The sequence below is a fragment of the Dysidea avara genome, chromosome 6 (assembly GCF_963678975.1).
Source record: "Dysidea avara chromosome 6, odDysAvar1.4, whole genome shotgun sequence".
Classification (NCBI taxonomy): Eukaryota; Metazoa; Porifera; class Demospongiae; order Dictyoceratida; family Dysideidae; genus Dysidea; species Dysidea avara.
The window spans coordinates 23,760,655-23,768,799 of NC_089277.1; the positions used below are offsets into that span (position 1 = coordinate 23,760,655).

At 38.5% G+C, this 8,145-nt stretch overlaps 1 long non-coding RNA gene across 2 annotated transcripts; it reads left to right on the plus strand.

The window, feature by feature from the left end:
• The first annotated feature begins 1,572 nt into the window (after nt 1-1,572).
• LOC136258100 (uncharacterized) lies at nt 1,573-4,817 on the plus strand. 2 transcript variants are annotated; one of them, XR_010702580.1, is made up of 3 exons: nt 1,573-1,633; nt 4,093-4,615; nt 4,664-4,817. It is a non-coding gene; the product is annotated as an uncharacterized lncRNA (long non-coding RNA). The 2 variants fall into 2 exon arrangements; XR_010702579.1 differs by lacking the exon at nt 1,573-1,633 and having other exon boundaries at nt 3,975-4,615.
• The last annotated feature ends 3,328 nt before the right edge of the window (nt 4,818-8,145 follow it).

The window sequence follows — 8,145 nt, forward strand, 5'->3', positions numbered from 1 at the left end:
ACCATGGTATGTGCATAATGATTGATTAATGAAAGCCACAACACAAGCTCCATGGTGCATTAATGGAAATAAATAAGTTCCACCTGACTGACAATTATCACGTGAGCTATTTAGGGGTTATCCCTTGCACAGTAACACCTCAAGTGAAAACACTTGATATGCAATTTATATTATTATTATTATTGATGACTGTCCATGTCTTGAGAGGGAAGTCTAATATTATTAAACACTAAAATAAAAGAAAGCGTACCGCATTGTAGAGCCATAACTAAGAACAAGTTCCACCTGACTGACAATGATCACGTGGCCTATTTAGGGGAAATCCCTTGGAAAGTCCCTGTAACACCTCAAGTGAACACACGTGATACGCGGTTTACATTAATTATTGATGGCAGTCCATGTATTGAGAGGAACTGAATACTACTAAATGTTTGTATTTATATGTGACCGAATTTTGGAAAATCACCCATATGGGTGTGCATGAAATAATTAGAATTTTCAATTTTAGTGGGTTGCTAATAAGAGCAGGGCAGTGTTAAAAGTATTTCAAATTAAATGTATTGAGAATGGCTTAAAACCATCAACAAGAAGATTTGCGCTATAAACTTTGTGAAATAATCATTAAATATTTTAGGTGTCAAATGTGCCCATATGGGTGATTTTCCAAAATTCGGTCACATATTGTAACTGGATTTTAATGGAGTGGTGAAGCGTATAGCTACTTTAACTAATTTGAAACTAAAATACGTACACCACTTGAAGAAGTCGAATGGATATTAAAGAGTCGCGAGAATACTAATGTACTCAGCTCTTTGTGGAGGTTCAGTAACGAAAAGAGGAGTGGAGGTTCAGTAACGAAATGAGGAGTGAGGTTCAGTAACGAAAGGAGAAGTGAAAAAAATGAGGCTTATAGTGCATAAAGTGCCACTGATTAACCGCGTGTATGCGATTGGTTTTTAGACTGTCAGACGTCTGCAATGACTAGTGCAAATTCACTGAGACCAAGCTGAAAACTTCTATGATGGTACGAACTTGAGTAGCAGCAAATACCAATATTATCCAGCTTGAAATTATCTCATGGATGGATTGTCAACAAGGTGTACTCGTACAGACCAAACAGCTTTCAGTACTGTCACTGTAGTGTCAATTTAGAAGTCCCAGAACTGTAGGTGGAAGAAGTAAGGTAATGTATATGATACTTGTAAAGAAAAATACTCACTGATTCACATTGTATACTGGTCTAAATAACTAAATTTATGCAGTAAGGTCACTGCCGGTCCAACTTGTCAATCCTCAAATGTATTACCTCAAGGGTGTGATGAATTTCAGGTCCCCAAATCTGTCATTTACGTAAAAAGTGACAGATTTTTAGCTGCATTGTATTTAATGCGTGCCTGTCAATTTTACAGGTACAGGGTACTTGGTCATAGCATGCGGTTCTCTCACTAACAGTACTACATATGTAACTTGGTTAGAGCTCTAAACTTGGCAACTAAGATCACGTTTCGGGGGGGGGGGGGGGGGGGGGTAAGTAGCTGAGACAGGAAATTTATAATGCTATGTGTGTTCTTTAGTTCTCAATTGTAAAGCGCACGTGGACTGTATTAACATCAAGGGCGTTGTGGATCTTCAGGTCAGTCTGTGTATACTAAGAAATTATTGTATTGCCTCAAGGGTGTGATTTTTAGCTGTATCAAGACACACGGTAGTGTGTCGTGCGGCCCAAGAAGCCGGCGCGCAACACCCGTGAGTACTGTATATTGACAGGAAGAACGAAAACGCAATTTTTGCACCTCCATAGCTCCGTGCTGTCTTGACGAAACAAGACGATTGTTGCTGTGGACACTCCTTCCACCTTCAGGACTCCACATTCCAAATTTAAGCGAAATCGCTTCAAGCGTTCCCGAGATATGCGACTTCAAAAATTGACTTAGTTTCTTCGTTTTTTTCTTCTTATTTTTCTTCCTCTTTTCGCACAATTACAAAAACTGCTATAAAACGCGAACGCCATATCCGATTGCCTTGAAATTCGGCACACAGAAGGGGGGTACAAAGGCACATCTCAGTACCAGCTTTGGCAGGAATACGATAAACAGGCAAAGAGTTATTAGCAATTATTCACGAAAAATAACACCAATATGTTGTCACGCCTACAGGGTAAACCGCATATGGGAAGAAGCTGAAACTCGGTGGGTGAATAGGTTAACTATTGAACCTCAAACCTTTTGTGGTTTGAAAGAAATCAAGCTAAAAACCGGAAGATACAACAAAAAAACCAACAGTGTGTAACAATTACGCAATCGAAATTAGGTAATAAAAAACGACTACTGCCACCCAATTTTTGATTCAGAAGGTTGCCATTAATGTTCAACGTGGCAATGCTGCTTCTGTAATGGCAACAATACCATCATCCCAGGACTGGGCAGAGTTTTCCTCTCTGCCCACTGTTTAAGTGTTTATATATATTATCATTGTCTTAGTATCTTTAAAAAAGTACCTTGTAGAGACATCAGCTAGAAGAAGTTACCTTGTAGAGAGTTCAGCTACAAATAAACCATTCTGTAAAGAGCTCAGCTGCAAACAAATCACCTATATACAGAATTCAAAAACAAATCACCCTGTAGAGAGATCAGCTAGAAGTAGAAGAAGTTACCTTGTAGAGAGTTCAGCTACAAAGAAACCATCATGTAGAGAGTTCAGCTGCAAACAAATCACCTGTAGAGAGTTCAGCTACAAACAAATCTCCCAGTAGAGAGATCAGCTAGAAGAAGTTTCCTAGTAGAGAGTTCAGCTACAAACAAATCACCCTGTAAAAAGATCAGCTAGAAGAAGTCACCTTGTAGAGAGTTCAGTTACAAAGAAACCACCATGTAGAGAGTTCAGCTATAAACTAGTGGCCTTGTAGAGACATTAGTTAGAAGAAGTTACCCTGTGGAGAGTTCAGCTACAAAGAAACCATTCTGTAAAGAACTCAGCTGCAAACAAATCACCTGCACAGAATTAAGCTACAAACAAATCACCCGGTAGAAAGATCAGCTAGAAGAAGTTACCTTGTAGAGAGTTCAGTTACAAAGAAACCACCATGTAGAGAATTCAACTACAAACAAACCACCCTGTAGAGAGATCAGCTAGAAGAAATTACCTTGTAGAGAGTTCAGCTACAAAGAAACCACCATGTAGAGAGTTCAGCTGCAAAGAAATCACCCTGTAGAAAATTCAGCCACAAACAAATTGCCCTGTAGAAAAAGATCAGTTAGAAGAAGTTACCTTGTAGATAGTTGAGCTACAAAGAAACCATTCTGTAAAGAGCTCAGCTGCAAACAAATCACCTGTACAGAATTCAGCTACAAACAAATCACCCTGTAGAGAGATCAGCTAGAAGAAGTTACCTTGTAGATAGCTCAGCTACAAACAAATCACCCTGTAGAGAGATCAGCTAGAAGAAGTTACCTTGTAGATCGTTCAGCTACAAACAATTCACCCTGTAGAGAGAGAAGCTAGAAGAAGTCACCTTGTAGAGTGTTCAGTTACAAAGAAATCACCATGGAGAGTTCTGTAATAAATATACGTATTATATATATATATATAATTTGTACATTTACTGATAAAATCAGAAATATTTAAAGTACATCTGCTTCATCTTTTCTTCTTCCTGTGGTAAAGAAAAAAAGATATGTTTAAAAAGTCCCAAAGCTGGCCGTAGGCTGGCTTTGGGGTTTACAAATATAAAAAGAAGTGAAATCTAATCCAAAACAGCCAAGCTGTGAAAAAAGAGTGCAGCCCTCAAAAGGCTATGGTGAAAAAAGATGTGAAATCCAAGGTGGCGGCCAAGAAATGGCTGTGATGGTAGGTTAATGGTAAAAATTTTAATAACGACAATTCAGGTGAATTTTTGTGCCGCTTCACAAAAATTCACCTGAATTGTCGTTATTAAAATTTTTACCATTAACCTACCATCACAGCCATTTCTTGGCTGCCACCTTGTATTTCACATCTTTTTTCACTATAGCCTTTTTGAGGGCCGCACTCTTTTTTTACAGCTTGGCTGTTTTGGATTAGATTGTATTTAGTGCCTGCCTGTCGATTTTACAGGTACAGGGTACTTGGTCATAGCATGCAGTTCTCTCACTAGCAGTGCTACATATGTAACTTGGCTAGAGCTCTAAACTTGGCAACTAAGATCAAGGTTCAGTGGGTAAGTAGACAGAGGAATTTTGTAATGTTATGTGTGTTTAGTTCTCAATTGTCAAGTTTACATGGACTGTATTAACATCAAGGGCGTTGTGGATCTTCAAGTCAGTCTGTGTATACTAAGAAATTTTTGTATTACCTCAAGGGTGTCATGAATTTTCAGATCTCCAAATCTGTTATTTGCATAAAAGTGACAGATTTTTAGCTGTATTGTATTTAATGCCCGCCTGTTGATTTTACAGGTACAGGGTACTTGGTCATAGCATGCGGTTCTCTCACTATAGCAGTGGTACATGCGTAACTTGGCAACTAAGATCAAGGTTCAGGGGAGCAAGTTTATAGACAGAGGAATTATATAATGTTATGTGTGTTCTTTATTTCTCAATTGTCAAGTGTATGTGGATGATGAGATTCATCTGGTCTGGTAAGATCTTGGCATTATATCTCAGTTGATTATAATCTAAATTTCCAGGATGAGGCGTACAGTTGTGATGGGACTAAACTAACTATCGTCAGAATTTTATTGTTGATGTCACCGACTCACAAACAATTAATGTGATATATTGTGTTATGTAACATGTGTATTAATTAAGTGATATGCATGATGAAAGCCACAATGGAAGTGACTCCTTGCTGTTAGGGTGAGTAATGCTATGTAACAAGCTGGTTTGAGACCAGAACACACAAGTTATTTTAATACACCATGTGTGGTGTGGCAACAAGAATTATGCTTGGAACACCTCTAGTGATGCTACGTTCTTGACACTTTCACACTTGTTTATAAGGCATCTGCCAATTATCAACGCTCGCATGAGGCGTGGCACTAAATGGAGTTTAAAAGATTTCTGCTTAAAACGCCCTCCCTAGGGAACTTATGGTTCTACATGCTTTTACAACTTGTTTATCAGACATTAGGGCTTGTGTCCACATTGTGTCTTTAAAAGTTATTGTAGGGATTAGAGGTTTGATCGAAGAAAATACGCGTACGAACAAACCAGGATTACATAATGTCGGTGCTAGATGGACTGTACAAACATGGGTAAGTCGACTGGTATAAGGTGACGCTAGGTGTAACACAAGGTTGAGAAATAAAGCGAAATATGTCTAAATATGTGTTTAATACCAGTCGCAAGAAAATTACTACTACTACGAAAAAAGATTTTTTTATTATGTAGCGTAATACAAATCTATTGATAGGCATTCCAGTATCATTTTATAATAAAAAATTCTCCGTATATTCCCCAATAGAACCCTGGCACAAAATAAAAACTCATGTTTAACTTGGGATTGCTCTGTCATCCGGGCTCCAATGAGAAGGATGAAAATTGTTGTGGGGTTTGTCCATACGTTGATCATCATGAATATCTTAGTTTTATCGTGTGCATTACATATAAGTAAGTTTTGTGATGTTTTGTAATCTTTTCAAGCCTTGTAATCTATGTAGAATATTTTAAAACTTTAAAAAACATACTCTTGGGTGGAAGGTAGTCACTGGTGCTTACTTTAAAGTGCATAGTTTCTTCACTCGGGTTAGCGATTTGCAGCTCCAGAGCAATTTTCTGATGGCTGTGTCATCAGCTCAAAAGTATAAACCACTTCAAAGTCAGCATAACAATGCCATAATTGAAACCACAACTCCACCTTAGGTATTGTTGCATCATTGTGGTGCCTCCACTTTAGTTGTTTACCTTGATAAGTTGTTAACTTGATGTTTTTACTAACTTGAGATAGCTACTTGCCTATGGGTATACACCATTGTATTGAGAAGTGTGCAGTAGGTGAAACATAAATTTACTCACCACAAAGCAAACAAAGATTGATGAGATCCAATAAGACCTGAAGTTACTCTCATTACATGTATGAACTTGCAGCTAGAAGCAACTGCAGTTTCAAGATAGTCCAGATTGCTAGATGGCTTCCTGATTCAATTGTGCCATTTTTCCCTTTAAAATGTATGGGGATCCCTGGAGAAAAAGTACTTTTTTCAGTTTTTAAGCACTGTGCATGCCAAAGTAGCTAATTCCAACCCAATAAACTGTATATTTCTGAAATCGGCAATCAATACTCTATCTATTGAGCATATAAAAAGCCCATTTTTCCAAAATTTAAAAATCGGATTGGAATGCCTACTATTGAGAGATGTTGCATAATCCAGGGCTAATATTGCAAAACCGTCCCTACACGTAAATAACTCACAGTAGTGGCCGCGCGTCTTTTAATTGGGCATGCGCTTTGTAGTTTCTTGGCCGTGCGTCTCACTACCATGAGTCTTGATATCCAGTGAGAAAGTACAGTATATTTTCCCAAATCATTTGTGAGTTATGGTAATTTCATGGAAGCCATACATGAACTGTACAGAGCACCCTTAATATCACAATTCTCTCGTAGGTGAGCTGGTAATGCTCTTACTTGGTGTTAAAAAGTTCTTGCAGTGCTCGAAACAGAGGTACTGGAGAGTGAAGGATTATCACTGAAATCACAATAATTGTTGCAATGTGAAATCAATTATTAGATGCTTATGTACTGCATCACCCTTGTTATGTTGAAGTGCATGATTACCTCTTTTGGTATGTTGGTAGACTGTGTTGGTGTGTTTACAGAGGCAGAGGGCTGAAACAACTTTAGAAGGGAGGATGGGTGCATGTAGCCCAGAAGTTTTGTGACAGCGGAGACCTGAGGATATGAGGACGTACACATTAGTGTGCTTTTCATATGCAGACATACCAACTATGGGGATTTGCTGGGGTATCCATATGCCTTTCAGGATAGTTTTTAAAAAGTTTCCCTTTGAAATTGAATAAGATTTTTAATAAGCACCAATTTTGTTAACTGCATGGATGATTTTTTAGCTCAATATTTCGGCATAGCCATTCTTCCATAGAAAAGCTACCAAGAACAATTCACATTATTATACCTAAGATGGAAAACTGGAGGAGGAGACGACATCATCAGACAGACCACTACGGTGCAGTGAATTCTTCAAGGGTATGGCACATTAATTGTGTACTCCAGTGTCTTTATGCATAGTAGGTCAAAGGACGCATGGTCACAAAACTCACGATCCATAAGAGTACCAATGTAAATTTACAAGTGTTCACATGTGCTAGTGGAAATGTGAAAGGGAGTTTCCAAAGGACTTCCCCTACTAGCACAAGTGGTATGACCAAATACGGAAATAGCTGATTGTGACCTACTTTGCAAAAGTGTGTAGATCTATCTGTAAGTTAATATCGCTTATAAAATGTTTTTGAATGTGTGTAAATATTAAAGGTGCATGTGTTTCAGTCCTTCTCTTCAGTATGTCTTGGCTAACATGAGCAAATTAATTAGAGTTAGCAGTTGGGTGCATATGGGCATTTTTTTATGATGTATTATGTATATATACCATGATCACGTGAAACTTCAAAGGCGCCACTGGTTGCATATAGAGCATATACACCCCAACCCACAGGTGAGTATATATATATACCTACCTGAGGTGAGTATGTATATACTCACCCAGGTAAGTATATATATACTCACCTGGGATGTCACGTGTCACGATTACGGGCTGATAGCCCGACGTGGGCGGGCGAACGATGCCCACACTAGCATGACTAATCACCCAGATGACTCAGGCTAATAGTCTTCGTCACGCTAGGCGATCAATCACCCCAGCCAGTAAGAGTCCAACCACTGGACTCATTTTATACCCATACCTAGCAACTTCGATGATGGGTGGCAGCAAGTAACGTTGCTCCTACGTTTGTTGATATGAATGGACAAGTCCTGGCGATATACGGAGATATGTTTACTGAGTCCCACAACCAATTTGATTCTTCATTGTGAGAGCTGAATTATGAGAGGGACATTTCCAACGTGTCTACCATGCCAAACTATGGTGAATTAAGTGTAAGTATATACTTTAAGTTGGTTTGTGTGCGTATGGGTTGTTAGTAAGTAATATAGTGTGGA